Source organism: Euprymna scolopes, chromosome 4 (assembly GCF_053919585.1).
Source record: "Euprymna scolopes isolate OS-2025 chromosome 4, ASM5391958v1, whole genome shotgun sequence".
In the NCBI taxonomy this organism is placed as follows: Eukaryota; Metazoa; Mollusca; class Cephalopoda; order Sepiida; family Sepiolidae; genus Euprymna; species Euprymna scolopes.
Window position 1 is genome coordinate 2,667,694 of NC_136485.1, and position 19,720 is coordinate 2,687,413.

The 19,720-nt window shown below is 27.6% G+C and overlaps 1 protein-coding gene across 4 annotated transcripts in view; it reads right to left on the reverse strand.

The window, feature by feature from the left end:
* LOC145266422 (uncharacterized) overlaps positions 1-19,720 on the reverse strand; it is a 442,016-nt gene that overhangs the window by 271,675 nt on the left and 150,621 nt on the right. Inside the window, exon 2 of one of the 4 annotated variants that reach the window (XM_080122097.1) lies at positions 10,331-10,589. The exons of the other annotated variants lie outside the window; for them this stretch is intronic. The gene's annotated coding sequence lies outside the window, so the exon portion shown is untranslated. The remainder of the gene's footprint in view (positions 1-10,330; positions 10,590-19,720) is intronic. 4 annotated transcript variants of the gene reach the window in all.

The following is a 19,720-nucleotide window of genomic DNA, read 5'->3' on the forward strand; positions in this document are numbered from 1 at the left end:
TAATCAGTGTTGTTCTTCCCTTCACAAGCCAATCAGTGAATCTCCCGTCTCTACAACCCTTTGATAGGGTATGGCATAAAGGTTTACTTCACAAGATCTCTAGCTATTGTATATCTGGAAATGTCTTCTCAGTTATTAAATCATTTCTTTCTTTCATACAACTACCATTAGACCTTACTATTCGGAAACAATGATTTATCCCAAATAACAGTCTGCCTATTATCATTGGCTGGTACAATGTAATTCTATTATTCCGGAATATACACTGCCATGCAAAAAGCGAACACGTCGACCATATATCAATATGGCCGCTTAATCGGCTTGCATTTAAAAAAAAATCATTTATACTTTCCTATTGTCCCTTTTCATCTACTTTCTGGAGTACTGTTTACAAAAATAAACCATAAAATTTAGCCTAGAGTTACACAAATAAGATTTCGTAACTTTCGTAGAAATAAGTTAGCGGACCTGTTAGGTTATGTTTTCATCTACTGCAAATACCTTTGCTACGGCGTAGTTAATTACGCCATTCCGCATTATTTGCATTAACGTTATTTACAGTTATTTACATATTCTGACATTAAACAAATTACGACGCATCTTTCTTTTTATCATGTCTGTGTTCAGGGTTCTAAATTAGCTGATGCTATAAGAACTAATTTCTTAGTAGACGATTAAAAACTATTCTCTATAACCGAGTGTTGATAGAAAACCGACGAACCACCGATACTTACATTCCATGAAACATTTAGCCAAGAAGCAGCGGCACCTTATTGAACCAATAATATTTCCAGTCGGTTAAAACATTTTAAAAATAAGCTACGGCAACTATTTCATTTATGTTTTATAGACATTCCATATTATGGTAACATTTGCAAAACATTTGTCTTCTACATTAAAAGAATCCTTTTTAAATGATTTGATTAATAAAAAATATCGTTAGATCGAACATAAAAACTTATGAGACAATAATATGAACGAATCTCTGGCGGGCGTTTAGGAAATTGATCCCCCTCTCAGTTCCACAATTTACACTTTATTCGCCTTAATCTCATTGGTTAGAAACTTACCTTTCAGATTAAAAAAATCTTATGACTTTTTTTGTCGGGGATCAGTTTTCAATTATAACGTCTACTAAACTAAACACGTACTTTGTGACCATCATTGTTGGAATATTTTTCTCAACCTTATATTTTAAAATTGACCCCGACAATGAGTCATATTTTTTTTAATTTAAAAAATTCTTTTTTAAAATATGAAAGTTAACTTTGTACTCAATGAGCTTAACATGAAAAAGAAAAATAATGTAAATTGTGGAATTTAGAATTGGAGATTAAAAAGCGTCCTCCGATATTTTTACAAAAAGAGATTTGCAGTAGCCACCTACATCAAAGTGAGTTAGATTGATTAGGCGAAAAACAAAAAAAAATATTTTTCACTTTCGAAATCATAAAACCTGCTTCTTTTTATATAAAAAGTAATTTTTACATTCTAAGCCTGAGTTACATCCAGATAAATTATGGTTTTTATTACTGTTAGATTCAGTTTATATTTGACTACATTTACGCCAGTTTTGTTCTTTTGTTTTTTTTTAATTGTCTTTATCTATCAAATAATGTAGGCCGCTAAAAGAAAGCTTTCCCCTTTTATTACATTTCCTACAAATATACTTATTAGTTATATATTGTTTTCTCTTTAATATAGTTGGTTTTTGTTTATTTCTCTTTTCAGGAATAATTTTCGACACTGCTAAGATATTAAACATTTTATTTTAGGTACTTTTTTACCTTAAAAATAACTACACAATTTCCTCTAAACTGATGAATTCTATAGGTTTAGGAATCTGTTCAATGAGACAATATATTTAAACTTTGGCGGAGACAAGTAGTTATCGAGATATAATGACATGCATTATGCATTGTAATTAATTGTTCTGTATACGCGCGAGGAAACAGTATACTTCTTTCCGCACGACACTGACATCCACCCCCCATTTTGCAACAACTTAGCTTCCATTAATGCTTTCCTTTCTTGTAAGGTAAATCTCATTCTTCTTGAGAATATCTCTTATAACCGTGTCAAATAAAATGTGCACACGTTGCAGATTACACAACCCATAAATGGGAGTAACTGCCGACTTTGCTTTATAAGTCATTATCAGATTAAGTCAATGACTTTCGAATGTAATGCACACATCTTCTTTATTGACTTCCTAAGAAAGATGCGAGTGCACCATGATTTTAACTTCCATGTTCGATCCCATATCATACCCCTGGTAGCAAAAGACTTCTACGGAAATGCCATATTGCTCTCAAAATCCCTTTTTTCGGTCGCATCAAGAAAATCGACTTAGTGTGAAAAAATATCTGCTTCGCATCATTCTGTAAATTCAATTCCTAAAAACTAGTATTTACTTTCTCTCTCTTTCTTTCTCTCTTTCTCTATCACTGATATTTAATGCGTTAACAAGTGTTATGGTATATTATGCATACACAAGAACTTAGATTTGTTCTGTATTGATTTAGCATGAAGGTCGATAAGTTTAGGCTGAATGCGGTTGATGACATAATAATCACCGTTTTCATTCTTAGTGCATCTTGTATGTTCAGACAGGTAGTAAAAAATGTCGTATATAATCAGTGCTTCACTAAAATAATTTCTATTTCTCTTGTAACAGAGCTTTTCATTTGGGTCAATGGCGGCCGTATTCACTGAAGCCAAATATTCAAGTATATTAATTAAGCGGAATAAAACTGCCCTGGAGTATGTCTGCTCTTCCTGAATTATTTTACTTGATTCTTACTCAACGGGATTGTCCGATCATTTATAACACGACATAATCATATTTTTTTTTTGTTGAGTTGATTGTTCATGTGATTTCAGAGTGTTCGACAGACGACTGCACTTGTTACTAAATTGTGTGAACAATAACACGTTTCCAATGCGTTTGCTTTTATTATTGAACAAACAATAGTAAAAAGAGAAAACATTAAACAGATTTTAAAGTCAAAAAGAAAACGCATTAATCAGATTTTTTGTTTGTAGGCGATGAACGACGAACATTCATTAATTTTAAATGTTAGTTATTTACATTATTTTTCAGTGTTAACTAAAAGTTATTTACTGAAATTTTCCTCGGTTGGTTTACGTCGCTAAATTACAAATTATAATCTGTCAGCCGAACTGGACAAATCAATACTAAATCAATATATCGTGTTTTACTTTATTTTTACTCCATCATTTACATCATCAGAGGTACAAAAAGTAGAACATACTGCCCAGTAGTGTGATACTAGTAGCACATATACCACCCTAAATATGATAATAATACCCTATACATGAAGAAATGAAGGCAGAGAAGAGGTACAGAATACACTTAGGTATATACATCCTAATAGCACGAAAGACGGGGCCAATCTCTCAAGCAAAAGCCCCGGTAATGTCCTCAATAGGTAATATGGATAATTATTTAAAACAAAGTTATAGAAGAATATGTGCACAGGATATAAATCTAATGGCAAGTATGTTGCGACTTTAAGTATGGTATGCCTATATATTTACGCGTATGTCTTTAATTACTACACGGGTGTACGTATTTTTATGCCCATTCAGTACCGTGCTAAGTTACATCCCACCTCCAGCAGAATGCGACTTGCAATCCTTCTAATCAAGAAATGATGCTGGATTCTCTGAAATCTAGTGCACCCACAAGAAGATGTATGTGAATCAAAATAAAATCCTCTACTAATACAGATATTGTTGTTTTAATGTTATGCATGACGAATTTTTTTCAGCATTTTTATTCACTTTTTGTATTTCCTAGAAATATTATTATGATTATAGTGCGTTTAGGGTCTTTGTCGTCTATACATTTTAACATGGATTTTTAACAAAATGTAACTTCAAATTTCAAAACTATTTTGTAGTCGAAATTTTAATATGCTGTCAAAAAATAGATTTACGAGTTTATTTTAAAAACTAAGAAGGTGGATAAGTGCGTCTTACTAGAGAAACGGAAACGTAAAAAATGATTTTATTCGAACCAGCATTAGTTTAAATATCATGTTGATTGGTAAAAGTAAATAAAGTCAATTGAAAAGGAGAGACAATAGGAGAAAATCAGAAGGAGTTAAAAGACGTCTACATTCCACTAAGATTCGATGAATTTAAACTATATAAATTTCAGAATGCATTTATTTCAAACGATGAAACTGCTGATGTTTGCTTGAAATAAGCCCGAAACAACACAATGTATCTTTAACAATAGAACACTCTCTTATCAGCTTAGGAAAGTTGAAATATAATTCATGAAATTCAACTTTCTATAAAACGTTTCTTGGATGATGTTATTAGTTTCGTTACAAAATAAAATATCACCATCAGTGATAAAATAGAAGTAAAATAAAACTTCTCAAACGATTTGCTAATTTAAATAACGATAATCCTGACTGAATTCAATGTAAACGCAGAACTCACTTGAATAGTAAATAAAAACCACAGACTTATTTAGGACTGTATTTATTTGTATTATTTTAGATGTTTAACAATCAAAGAATATAACAGAATTTTACCTTTACTATATGTTCTTTTATACATGTATTTTTACTTAAATACTCAGACCATGACATATTTTAAAATGTCTGTAATACTGTTTAGTAAAATGTGCACATGTATACTAATAGATTTTCTATAACAGCTTCCTTGTAATCTTATAAATAAAAGTTTTAATCAGAAAACGATCGTAAATCTAGAACAAACAAACGTCGTCGGACGAAAGCTTCAATCAAAGTAAAAAGATACAGAAAGAGTTTTAAAATAAACACAGATAAAACCAATAAAACCAGGTTTTAAAAAATTAAATGGGATTCTCTAACGAGAATTATTTACTAAATTCTCTAACGAAAATTATTTATTAAATTCTCTAACGAAAATTATTTATTAAATTCTCTAACAAAAAGTTATTTACTAAATTTTCTAACGAAAATTAATTACTAAATTCTCTAACGAAAATTATTTACTACATTCTCTAACGAAAATTATTTACTAAATTTTCGTACGAAAATTATTTATTAAATTCTCTAACGAAAGTTATTTACTAAATTCTTTAACGAAAAGTTATTTACTAAATTCTTTAACGAATAGTTATTTATAAAAGTCTCTAATGAAAAGTTGTTTACTAAATTATCTAACGAAATGTTATTTATTAAATTCTCTAACGAAAAGTTATTTATTAAATACTCTAACGAAATGTTTTATACTAAAATCTGACGAACTTTTATTTTTTAAATTCTCTAACTAAAAATTATTTACTAAATTCTCAAACTAAAAGTAACTTACTAAATTCTCTAGCGAAAATTTTTTTATTAAATTCTCTGACAAAAAACTTTTTTACTAAATTCTGTAACTAAAATTTTTTTAGCAAATTCTCTAACGAAAAATTATTTATTAAATTCTCAAACGAAAATGAATTATTAAATTCTCTAACCAAATAATTATTTACTAAATTCTCCAAGGAAAGTTATTTACTAAATTCTCTAACGCATATTATTTATCAAATTCTCTAACGAAAATCATTTGCTAAATTCTCTTAGGAACAGATATTTATTAAATGCTCTAACGCAAATTATTTACTAAATTCTCTACCAAAAAATTATTTATTAAATTCTCTAACGAAAATTATTTACTAAATTCTCTAACGAAAAATTATTTACTAAATTCTCTAACGAAAAATTATTTACTAAATTCTCTAACGAAAAATTATGTACTAAATTCTCTAACGAAAAATTATTTATTAAATTCTCTAACGAAAAATTATTTACTAAATTCTCTAACGAAAAATTATTTATTAAATTCTCTAACGAAAAATTATTTACTAAATTCTCTAACGAAAAATTATTTACTAAATTCTCTAACGAAAAATTATTTACTAAATTCTCTAACGAAAAATTATTTACTAAATTCTCTAACGAAAAATTATTTACTAAATTCTCTAACGAAAAATTATTTATTAAATTCTCGAACGAAAAATTATTTACTAAATTCTCTAACGAAAAATTATTTATTAAATTCTCTAACGAAAAATTATTTATTAAATTCTCTAACGAAAAATTATTTACTAAATTCTCTAACGAAAAATTATGTACTAAATTCTCTAACGAAAAATTATTTATTAAATTCTCTAACGAAAAATTATGTACTAAATTCTCTAACGAAAAATTATTTATTAAATGCTCTAACGCAAATTATTTACTAAATTCTCTACCAAAAAATTATTTATTAAATTCTCTAACGAAAAATTATTTACTAAATTCTCTAACGAAAAATTATTTACTAAATTCTCTAACGAAAAATTATGTACTAAATTCTCTAAGGAAAAATTATTTATTAAATTCTCTAACGAAAAATTATGTACTAAATTCTCTAACGAAATATTATTTATTAAATTCTCTAACGAAAAATTATTTACTAAATTCTCTAACGAAAAATTATTTACTAAATTCTCTAACGAAAAATTATTTACTAAATTCTCTAACGAAAAATTATTTATTAAATTCTCTAACGAAAAATTATTTATTAAATTCTCTAACGAAAAATTATTTATTAAATTCTCTAACGAAAAATTATTTACTAAATTCTCTAACGAAAAATTATTTACTAAATTCTCTAACGAAAAATTATTTATTAAATTCTCTAACGAAAAATTATTTACTAAATTCTCTAACGAAAAATTATTTATTAAATTCTCTAACGAAAAATTATTTACTAAATTCTCTAACGAAAAATTATTTACTAAATTCTCTAACGAAAAATTATTTATTAAATTCTCTAACGAAAAATTATTTACTAAATTCTCTAACGAAAAATTATTTACTAAATTCTCTAACGAAAAATTATTTACTAAATTCTCTAACGAAAAATTATTTATTAAATTCTCTAACGAAAAATTATTTACTAAATTCTATAACGAAAAATTATTTATTAAATTCTCTAACGAAAAATTATTTACTAAATTCTCTAACGAAAAATTATTTACTAAATTCTCTAACGAAAAATTATTTATTAAATACTCTAACGAAAAATTATTTACTAAATTCTCTAACGAAAAATTATTTATTAAATTCTCTAACGAAAAATTATTTACTAAATTCTCTAACGAAAAATTATTTACTAAATTCTATAACGAAAAATTATTTACTAAATTCTCTAACGAAAATTATTTACTAAATTCTCTAACGAAAAATTATTTACTAAATTCTCTAACGAAAAATTATTTATTAAATTCTCTAACGAAAGTTATTTATTAAATTCTCTAACGAAAATTATTTACTAAATTCTCTCACGAATAGTTATGTACTAAATTCTCTAACAAAAAATTATTTATTAATTTCTGTAACCAAAAATTAATTATTAAATTCTCTAATGAAAAGTTATTTATAAAGTCATATACGAAAATTATTTACTAAATTCTAGAACGAAAAATTATTTATGTTATTCTCTAACAAAAAATATTCACAAAATTATCTAACGAAATATTATTTACTAAATTCTCTAACGAAAATTATTTATTAAATTCTCTATCAAAAATTTGTTACTACATTCTCTAACAAAAATGTATTTATTAAATTCTCTAGGAAAAATTATTTACTATATTTCCTAACGAAAAATTATTTATTAAATTCTCTTTAAATATTACTGATTAAATTATCTAACGAAAAGTTATTTATTTTATTCTCTAACAAAAATTATTTATTAAATTCTTTGAAGAACAAATATCTACTTAATTCTCAAACGTAAAATTATTTACTAAATTCTCTAACGAACAGGTGTTTATTACATTTACTAAGGAAAAGTTATTTACTAAATTCTCTAACGAAAAGTTATTTTACTAAATTCTCTAACGAAAAGTTATTTATTAAAGTTTCTAACGAAAAGTTGTTTACTAAATTATCTAACGAAAAGTTATTTACTAAATTCTCTAAGACAAAGTTATTCATTAAATTCTCCAAGGAAATGTTATTTAATAAATTCTCCAAGGAAATGTTATTTACTAAATTCTCTAACGAAAAGTTATTTACTAAATTCTCTAACGACATATTATTTATTGAATTTTCTAACGAAAAGCTGTTTACTAAATTCTCTAACGAAAAGTTATTGTTCTGTAACAAAAAGTTATTTACTACATTCTCTAACGAAAAGTTATTTACTACATTTTCTAACGAAAAGTTATTTACTAAGTTCTAAAACGAAATATTATTTACTAAATTCTCTTACGAAAAGTTATTTACTAAATTCTCTAACGAAAATTATTTACTAAATTCTCCTACGAAAATTATTTATTTAATCTGCTAACGAAAAATTATGTTTAAAATTTTTTAACGAACAGTTTTTTATTAAATTGTCTAACGAAAATTATTTATCAAATTTTTTAACGAAAAGTTATTTACTAAATTCTCTAACGAAAATTATTTATTAAATTTTCTAACAAAAATTATTTACTAAATTCTTTAACGAAAATTATTTACTAAATTCTCTAACGAAAATTTATTTACAAAAGTCTCTAACGAAAATTTATTTACTAAATTCTCCTACGAAAATGATTTATATAATTCGCTAACGAAAAATTATGTTTAAAATTGTTTAACAAACATTTTTTTATTAAATTCTCTAACGAACATTATTCATCAAATTTTTTAACGAAAAGTTATTTACTAAATTCTCTAACGAAAATTATTTATTAAATTTTTTAACAAATATTATTTACTAAATTCTCTAACGAAAATTGTTTACAAAAGTCTCTAACGAAAAGTTATTAACTAAATTCTGTAACGAAAATGATTTATTAAATTCTCTAACGAAAAGTTATTTACTAAATTCTCTTACGAAAAAGTATTTATTAAATCTCTATCGAAAGATTATTTACAAAAGTTTCTAACGAAAATGATTTACTTAATTCTCTAACTAAAAATTATTTACAATATTCTCTAACGAACAGTAATTTACTAAACTCTCCAACGAAAAATTATTTATTAAATTCTCTAACGAAAAATTATTTACTAAATTCTCTAACGAAAGATTATTTTTTAAATTCTATAATGAAAAGTTATTTTCTTTATTCTCTACCGAAAAATTATTAACTAAATTTTCTAACGAAAAGTTATTAATTAAATACTCTAACGAAAATTATTCATAAAATTCTTAAACGCAAAGTTATTTACTAAATTCTCTAAAGAAAAGTAATTTTATAAAATCTCTAACGAAAAATTATTTACTAAATTCTCTAAAGAAAATTTATTTATTAAATTCTGTAACAAAACATTATTTATTAAATTCTCTTACGAAAAGTCATTTATTAAACTCTCTAACGAATATTTTTTTACTAAATTCTCTTACCAAAATTATTTACTAAATTCTCTTACGAATATTATTTGCTAAATTCTCTAATGAACAGTTATTTATTAAATTCTGTAATGCAAATTATTTACTAAATTATCTTCCAAAGAATTATTAATTAAATTCTCTAACGCAAATTATTTACTAAATTCTCTAACGAAAAATCATTTACTAAATTCTCTAACGAACATTATTTATTAAATTCTATAATAAAAAATGATTTACTATATTCACTAACGAAAAATTATTTATTAAATTCTCTTACGAAAATTAATTACTAAGTTCTCTCATGAATAGTTATTTACTAAACTATCTTCGACAAATTATTTATTAAATTTTCTAACGAAAAATAATTTATTAAATTCCCTAACGAAAATTATTTATTAAATTCTCTAACGAAAAATAATTTACTAAATTCTCTAACGAACAGTTATTTACAAAATTCTCTAACGAAAATTTATTCACAAAATTCTCTAATGAAAAATTATTTACTAAATTCTTTAACGAAAATTAGCTATTAAATTCTCTAACAGAAAATTAATTTACTAAATTCTCCAACGTACAGTTATTTAGTAAATTCTCTAACGAAAAATTATTGACTAAATTTTCCAACGAAAAGTTATTTACTAAATTCTCTAACGAAAATTTATTTACAAAATTCTCTAACGAAAATTGTTTACAAAATTCTCTAACGAAAAATTATTTACTAAATTTTCTTACGAAAAGTTATTTATTAAATTCTGTAACGAAAAATTATAGACTAAATTCTCTAACGAAAAATTATTTATTAAATTCTCTAACAAAATTTATTTCCAAAATTCTCTAACGAAAATCTATTTACTAAATTCTCTAACGGAAAGTTATTTGCTAAATTTTCTAACGAAAATTTATTTATTAAATTTTCTGTGAAAGTGCACTGCGGGACCACATGAATATTTACCTTTAAGAAGTCATTGGCCTTTTAATATCCAACTGTTTACAGCTCCAGTCGGGTCTGCTGATTTAAAAAATAACATTTAATAGTGTCGCAGTCTTGAATTATGAGTAAATCTGACACATACATTAGCCCATGGGAATGAGTATGGTAATGTCTTGCCGCCATTGTTTTCTTGCTTGTCGTCTGGTGAAGTTGGTGAGCATGCGCAGAAATTGTCAATGATTGTAGCAGACAAGTCTTTTTTCCTCAGTTTCAGCATTTACTGCAAACAAAAAACCACGTGAAATTAAATTCTAAAATTGTTTCTTACTCTTTTCTGTACAAAATGTTTTATATTTTTTCACACATATAACTCTTTATATGTTTATACATTTATTTATTTCCATTTTTTTGTTTCTTTTTTTCTGTAAAAAGTTATTTTAACATTTTCTTCAACAGCGAAAAAAGATGAATATCAATACGTTGGATTCCTGATACGGTTGTAGCAACGAATATTTCGACACAGTAAAAGCATATCACAAAGATGACACCGGCATGCAATTTTTGCGAAAACATGGTGTTTTGTCGACAAGCGTTACCTGTCCCCAATGCAAAAATGAGTATTATTTTCGAGAAGGTAAACGAATCTGGAGGGGTGCACGCACTACACAAAAGTGGAAAAATCCCCAAAAAGAAAATATTGCGGTTTCACTGTCGCCGAAACAACAGGAACATTCATTGCTTGGATGCCAGCGTGGAAAGTAATAATGTTCGTCAATCATTTGTTTAAGCACCATGTGGAATCACGGACAGTATGCAAAAATCTGAACATTTCGCAACACTCCTCAGTTGATTGGCGGTTCTTCTGTTCTGAGGTCTCTGAGGACTGGCTTAACAGCCAGAAACTCATTGGAGGCGACGGGATAGCTGTCGAAACTGACGGAGCCCTAATCGTTCGCCGAAAATATAATCGAGGAAGGATGGCTAGTCAGATATGGCTTTTCAGTGGAATTGAAAGAATTAAAAAAAAAAGGTTCGTCGTCGCGCTGACTGGCCCAGATGAAAAACAGAAGGCCAAAACTCTGATTCCGTTGGTGCACAAGTTTATCCTTCCGGGCTCAATAATTTTCAGTGATTGTTGGAATGCATATACTAACCTCGACCGGCATTTTCCACACTAAACCATAAACTATTCAGAAAATTTTGTGGGCCCTCAGGATACCAACATCCACACACAAAATGTAGAACGAATGTGGCTAGACGTAAAACAGTGGATTAAGCGGCCTGGTATTCGAGCAGAATTCATGCAGAAATACCTAGCCAGGTATGTTTTTATAAGGAGTGAGACAGACAAGACGAAACTTTTGCATAAATTTTTTTACGGACAGCTGCATTGTACAGACACAAGTCGGAACTTGGAGAGATTTCTTGTTAAAAAAACAAAAATCTTTCTTCCCTGAAATAAAAACAATAAACTTTCCTTAAAAAAAATACTAACCTCAATTTTCTTCCTTGTTAAGAACAAAACATTTTCATTTTGTGTTAAAAAAAAACGGAATAAGAAAAAAAGAGGAGGTATTTACCCAAACCCTTTCTTGGAAAAATAAATAAATAAAAGTCTGTACAAAAAAATGTTCGCTTGTCTTTTTTTTTCTTTTTTTAGTCGGGGAGGGGTCTTGAATGGCAAGAAACATGGTGGCCATTAAACTATTACCCGAAATTATTGATTTTTTTTGTGTTATTATTGTACATAATTTTAGTTTGAGACACTATTAAATGTTTTTTTTTCAAGCAGCAGACCTGAACGGAGCTGTAAACAGTTGGGTATTAAAACAACAACGACTTCTTAAAGGTAAATATTCGGGTGGTCACCCAGTGCACTTTCACCGTATGTTTTATTAGACAATTCACATTTTCAACAGCGATGTATTCTGTGCACGGGGTGGATTATATTGGTAATCATTTTTCAGGTTTTTCCCAATATTGCTTTATCCAGCATTTTATTAAAGCAACATGTCCGAGATTGATGAGGCTTCTTTTTAATTTAGGCTGCACAAGCACCTGTACTTTGATTTAAAATTATTCATGTTTGCACATCGTTTCTGATGCACTTGTGAAATTGTACGTATATGTGGATGGAAATTTTTCGAAGAAACACTTCTCTTATTATATAACTTATCTGTCAATTCTCATCTGAAGTTGCATGTTATCTTTCTTCCCATTGGTACTACACAGCCACAATTTAGTGAGAGTTGATAAGATAATACGTTTGTTTTTTAAAATTACGACTTCAAGACCTTTCTGCCTGTACTGTCAAGAAATGTAATATCAGCTTCGACAAAAGAAATGGTTTTCATCTTTTGGGAACTTAGTACTGCTCTACTTAGAATGTTCTTTCTGAAAGCACATCATAACAGGAAAGCAAACCAATAATAAAACGCAAGCTCAAGATTTTAATAGTAAAATCCCGACATTTATTGTTGATAAATTTCCATCGACTTCTCAGAGACACTCACTACATTCGTTTGATCGCTTTTAAAATCAATGAAAGCGCAACGACTTATCAGCTTCCATCCTTGCATCTTTTCTTGCAAGGTCGATTTCCTGCTTACTGAGAATACCAAGTCCATTGATTGACGGGGCAAATAAAATGTGTACAGGTTGCAGATTACCAAACAAGGCAATGAATGTAACCGTCAGTTTTGCATCATCAGCAATTATCGGATTAAGTCGATGACTGGTGCATGGCAGGAATGCACCTTCTTTATTGACTTTTAGGAAACACGTCACACGGCATAATTTAAACCTGGCTGTTACATCTGATATTGTATACCTAAATGTAATGGTCTTCTATGGAAATACCATATTGGACAGAGTTGATCATGCTTTCAGACATCTCTTATTCGGCTATATCAGGTAAAACTACACAGTATTAAAATATTCATGCTTCGCATAATTCTCTAAATTTAAGTCCCAACTAACAATATTATATTTCTCTCTCTGAAAGATATCAAGTCAGTGAATTAGTCTTATGCTATATAATTATTATACAAGAACTTTGGATATTTTCTGTATTGATTTAGCACAAAAGCCGATAGGTTCGTTCCGTATGCGTTGAAGTACATAATGACCCCATTGTTAATAGTTCTTAGTTTAAATACATAATGAGCAACTTGTTCATAGTTCTTAGTTTGAATACATAATGACTACTTGTTGATAGTTCTTAGTTTGAGTACATAATGACCACATTGTTGATAGTTCTTAGTTTGAATACACAATGAGCTACTTGTTCATCGTTCTTAGTTTGAATACATAATGACCACCTTGTTCATAGTTCTTAGTTTGAATACATAATGACCACCTTGTTCATAATTCTTAGTTTGAGTACATAATGACCACCTTGTTCATAGTTCTTAGTTTGAGTACATAATGACCACCTTGTTCATAGTTCTTAGTTTGAGTACATAATGACCCCATTGTTGATAGTTCTTAGTTTGAATACATAATGAGCTACTTGTTCATAGTTCTTAGTTTGAGTACATAATTATCACCTTGTTGATAGATCTTAGTTTGTCATAGTTATTAGTTTAAATAAACAATTAGCAACTTGTTCACAGTTCTCATAATGACCCCCTTCTTAATTGTTCTTAGTTTTGGTACATAATAAGCAATTTGGACATAGTTATTAGTGTGAATACATAATGAGAAACTTGTTCACAGTTCTTAGTTTGAATACATAATGACCACCTTCTTCATTGTTCTTAGTTTGAGTACATAATGAGCAATTTGTTCATAGTTCCTAGTTTGAATACATAATGACCACCTTAGTTTGGGTACATAACGAGCAATTTGTTAATAGTTATTAGTTTGAATACGTAATCAGCAACTTGTTCATAGTTCCTAGTTTGAATACATAATGACCACCTTCTTCATTGTTCTTAGTTTGGGTACATAATGAACAATTTGTTCATAGTTATAAGTTTGAATACATAATCAGCAACTTGTTCATAGGTTCTAGTTTGAATAAAGAATGACTACCTTCTTCATTGTTCTTAGTTTGGGTACATAATGAGCAATTTGTTCATAGTTCTTAGTTTGAATACATAATGACCACCTTCTTCATTGTGATTAGTTTGGGTACATAATGAGCTATTTGTTCATAGTTATTAGTGTTAATACATAATGACCACCTTCTTCATTGTGATTAGTTTGGGTACATAATGAGCAATTTGTTAATAGTTATTAGTGTTAATACATAATGACCACCTTCTTCATTGTTCTTAGTTTGTGTACATAATGAGCTATTTGTTCATAGTTATTAGTTTAAATAAACAATTAGCAACTTGTTCATTGTTTTAATTTGAGTACCGTATGAGCAATTTGTTCATAGTGATTAGTTGTAATACAAAATTAGCAACTTGTTCATAGTTCTTAGTGTGAATACAAAATGACACCCTTCTTCATTGTGATTAGTTTGAGTACATAATGAGCAATTTGTTCATAGTTATTAGTTTTAATACATAATGAGCAACTTGTTCATTTTTATTAGTTTGAATACATAATGACCACCTTCTTCATTGTTCTTAGTTAGAGTAGATAATGATAATAGTTAGAGTAGATAATGACCCACTTTGTTCATAGTTATTAGTTTTAATACATAATGAGGAATTTGTTCATAGTTATTAGTTTGAATACATGATGAGCTATGCCCACCTTCTTCATTGTTCTTAGTTTGGGTACATAATGAGCAATTTGTTCATAGTTATTAGTTTTAATACATAATGAGCAACTTGTTAATAGTTCTTAGTTTGAATACATAATGACCACCTTCTTCAATGTTATTTGTTTTTAGTACATAATGAGCAATTTGTTCATAGTTATTAGTTTTCATACATAATGACCACCTTTTTCATAGTTCTTAGTTTGAGTACATGAGGAGCAATTTGTTCATAGTTATTAGTTTTAATACATAATGAGCAACTTGTTCATAGTTCTTAGTTTGAATACATAATGACCACCTTCTTCATTGTGATTAGTTTAAGTACATAATGAGCAATTTGTTCATAGTTATTAGTTTCAATACATAATGACCACCTTTGTCATTGTTCTTAGTTTGAGTACATAAGGCGCAATTTTTTCATAGTTATTAGTTTTAATACATAATGAGCAACTTGTTCATAGTTCTGAGTTTGAATACATAATAACCACCTTCTTCATTGTGATTAGTTTAATAACATAATGAGCAATTTGTTCATAGTTATACGTTTCCATACAAAATGACCACCTTTTTCATTGTTCCTAGTTTGAGTACATAAGGAGCAATTTGTTCATAGTTATTAGTTTTAATACATATTGAGCAACTTGTTCATAGTTCTTAGTTTGAGTACATAATGACCACCTTCTTCATTGTGATTAGTTTAAGTACATGATGAGCAATTTGTTCATAGTTATAAGGTTTAATACATAATGAGCAACTTGTTCATAGTTATTAGTTTGAATACATAATGACCACCTTTTTCATGGTTCTTAGTTTGAGTACATAATGAGCAATTTGTTCATAGTTATTAGTTTTAATACATAATGAGCAACTTGTTCATAGTTCTTAGTTTGAATACATAATGACCACCTTTTTCATTGTTCTTAGTTTGAGTACATAATGAGCAATTTGTTCAGTGTTGTTAGTTTTAATACATAATGAGCATCTTGTTCATAGTTCTTAGTTTGAATACATAATGACCACCTTTTTCATTGTTCTTAGTTTGAGTACATAATGAGCAACTTGTTCATAGTTATTAGTTTTTATACATAATGAGCAACTTGTTCATAGTTCTTAGTTTTAATACATAATGACCACCTTCTTCATTGTGATTAGTTTAAGTACATAATGAGCAATTTGTTCATAGTTATTAGTTTCCATACATAATGACCACCTTTTTCTTTGTTCTTAGTTTGAGTACATAATGAGGAATTTGTTCATAGTTATTAGTTTGAATACATAATGAGCAATTTGTTCATAGTTCTTAGTTTGAATACATAATGACAACCCCTTCTTTATTGTGATTAGTTGGAGTACATAATGAGCAATTTGTTCATAGTTATTAGTTTCAATCCATAATGAGCAACTTGTTCATAGTTCTTAGTTTGATTACATAATGACCACCTTTTTCATTTTCTTAGTTTGAGTACATAATGAGCAATTTGTTCATAGTTATTAGTTTTAATACATAATGAACAACTTGTTCATAGTTCTTAGTTTGAATACATAATGACCACTTTATTCATTGTGATTAGTTTGAGTACATAATGAGCAATTTGTTCATATTTATTAGTTTGAATACATGATCAGCAATTTGTTCATAGTTATTAGTTTGAATACATAATGACCACCTTCTTCATTGTTCTCATCTTGAGTACATAATGAGCAATTTGTTCATAGTTATTAGTTTTAATACATAATGAGCCATTTGTTCATAGTTATTAGTTTCCATACATAATGACAACCTTTTTCATTGTTCTTAGTTTGGGTACATAATTAGCAATTTGTTCATAGTTAGTAGTTTTAATACATAATGAGCAACTTGTTCATAGTTCTTAGTTTGAATACATAATGACCACCTTCTTCATTGTGATTAGTTTTATAACATAATGAGCAATTTGTTCATAGTTATTAGTTTGAATACATAATGACCACCTTCTTCATTGTTCTCATCTTGAGTACATAATGAGCAATTTGTTCATAGTTATTAGTTTGAATACATAATGAGCCATTTGTTCATAGTTATTAGTTTCCATACATAATGACAACCTTTTTCATTGTTCTTAGTTTGGGTACATAATTAGCAATTTGTTCATAGTTATTAGTTTTAATACATAATGAGCAACTTGTTCATAGTTCTTAGTTTGAATACATAATGACCACCTTCTTCATTGTGATTAGTTTTATAACATAATGAGCAATTTGTTCATAGTTATTAGTTTTAATACATAATTACCACCTTCTTCATTGTGATTAGTTGGAGTACATAATTAGAAATTTGTTCATAGTTATTAGTTTGAATACATAATGAGCAACTTGTTCATAGTTCTTAGTTTGAATACATAATTACCACCTTCTTCATTGTTCTTAGTTTGAGTACATAAGGAGCAATTTGTCCATAGTTATTAGTTTGAATACATAATGATCAATTTGTTCATAGTTCTTAGTTTGAATACATAATGACCATCTTCTACATTGGCGTTAGTTTGGGTACATAATGAGCAATTTGTTCATAGTTATTAGTTTTAATACATAATGAGCAACTTGTTCATAGATCTTAGTTTGAATACATAATGACCACTATCTTCATTGTTCTTAGTTTGTGTACATAATGAGCAATTTGTTCATAGTTATTAGTTTTAATACATAATGAGCAATTGTTCATAGTTATTAGTTTTAATACATAATGAGCAATTTGTTCTTAGTTATTAGTTTGAATACATAATGAGCAATTGTTCATAGTTCTTAGTTTGAGTACATAATGAGCAACTTGTTCATAGTGCTTAGTTTGAATACATAATGAGTAATTTGTTCATAGTTATTAGTTTGAATACATAATGAGCAATTGTTCATAGTAATTAGTTTGAATACATAATCAACACCTTCTTCAATGTTCTTAGTTGGAATACATACTGAGAAATGTGTTCATAGTTCTTAGTTTTAATACATAATGAGCAATTTGTTCACAGTTATTTGTTTTAATACATAATGAGGAATTGTTCATAGTGCTTAGTTTGAATACATAATGATCAGCGTTTTCATTGTTCTAAGTATGAATACATAATGAGCAATTTGTTAATAGTTATTAGTTTTAATACATAATGAGAAACTTGTTCATAGTTATTAGTTTCAATACATAATGACCACCTTAGTTTTAATACATAATGAGCAATTTGTTCATAGTTCTGAGTTTGAATACATAATGAGCAATTTGTTCATAGTTATTAGTTTTAATACATTGTGAGCAACTTGTTCATAGTTCTTAGTTTGAATACAGAATGAGCAACTTGTTCATAGTTCTTAGTTTGAATACATAATGAGCAATTTGTTCATAGTTATTAGTTTAAATACATAATGAGCAACTTATTCGTAGTTATTAGTTTGAATACATAATGTTCACCTTCTTCATTTTTCTTAGTTTGAGTACATAATGAGCAATTTGTTCATAGTTATTAGTTTGAATACATAATGACCACCTTCTTCATTGTTCTTAGTTTGGGTACATAATGAGCAATTTGTTCATAGTTATTAGTTTGAATACATAATGACCACCTTCTTCATTGTTCTTTGTTTGAGTACATAATGAGCAATTTGTTCATAGTTATTAGTTTGAATAGATAATCAGCAACTTGTTCATACTTCTAAGTTTGAATACATAATTACAACCTACTTCATTGTTCTTAGTTTGGGTACATAATTAGCAATTTGTTCATAGTTATTAGTTTGAATACATAATGACCACCTTCTTCATTGTTTCTTAGTTTGGGTACATAATGAGCAATTTGTTCATAGTTCTTAGTTTGAATACATAATGACAACCTTCTTCATTGTTCTTAGTTTGGGTACATAAATAGCAATTTGTTCATAGTTATTAGTTTGAATACATAATGACAACCTTCTTCATTGTTCTTAGTTTGGGTAAATAATGAGCAATTTGTTCATAGTTATTAGTTTTAATACATAATGAGCAACTTGTTCATAGTTATTAGTTTGAATACATAATGACCACCTTCTTCATTGTGATTAGTTTGAGTACATAATGTTCAATTTGTTCATAGTTATTAGTTTGAATACATAATGAGCAATTTGTTCATAGTTCTTAGTTTTAATACATAATGACCACCTACTTCAGTGTTCTTAGTTTTGGTACATAATTAGCAATTTGTTCTCAGTTATTAGTTTGAATACATAATGACCACCTTCTTCATTGTTCTTAGTTTTAGTACATAATGAGCAATTTGTTCATAGTTATTAGTTAGAATACATAATGACAAATTTCTTCATTGTTCCTAGTTTGAGTACATAATGAGCAATTTGTTCATAGGTCTTAGTTTGAATACATAATTACCACCTTTTCATTGTGATTAGTTTGAGTACATAATGTGCAATTTGTTCATAGTTATTAGTTTGAATACATAATGACCACCTTCTTAATTGTTCTTAGTTTTAGTACATAATGAGCAATTTGCTCATAGTTATTAGTTTGAATACATAATGACCACCTTCTTCATTGTTTCTTAGTTTGGGTACATAATGAGCAATTTGCTCATAGTTATTAGTTTGAATACATAATGACCACCTTCTTCATTGTTTCTTAGTTTGGGTACATAATGAGCAATTTGTTCATAGTTCTTAGTTTGAATAGATAATCAGCAACT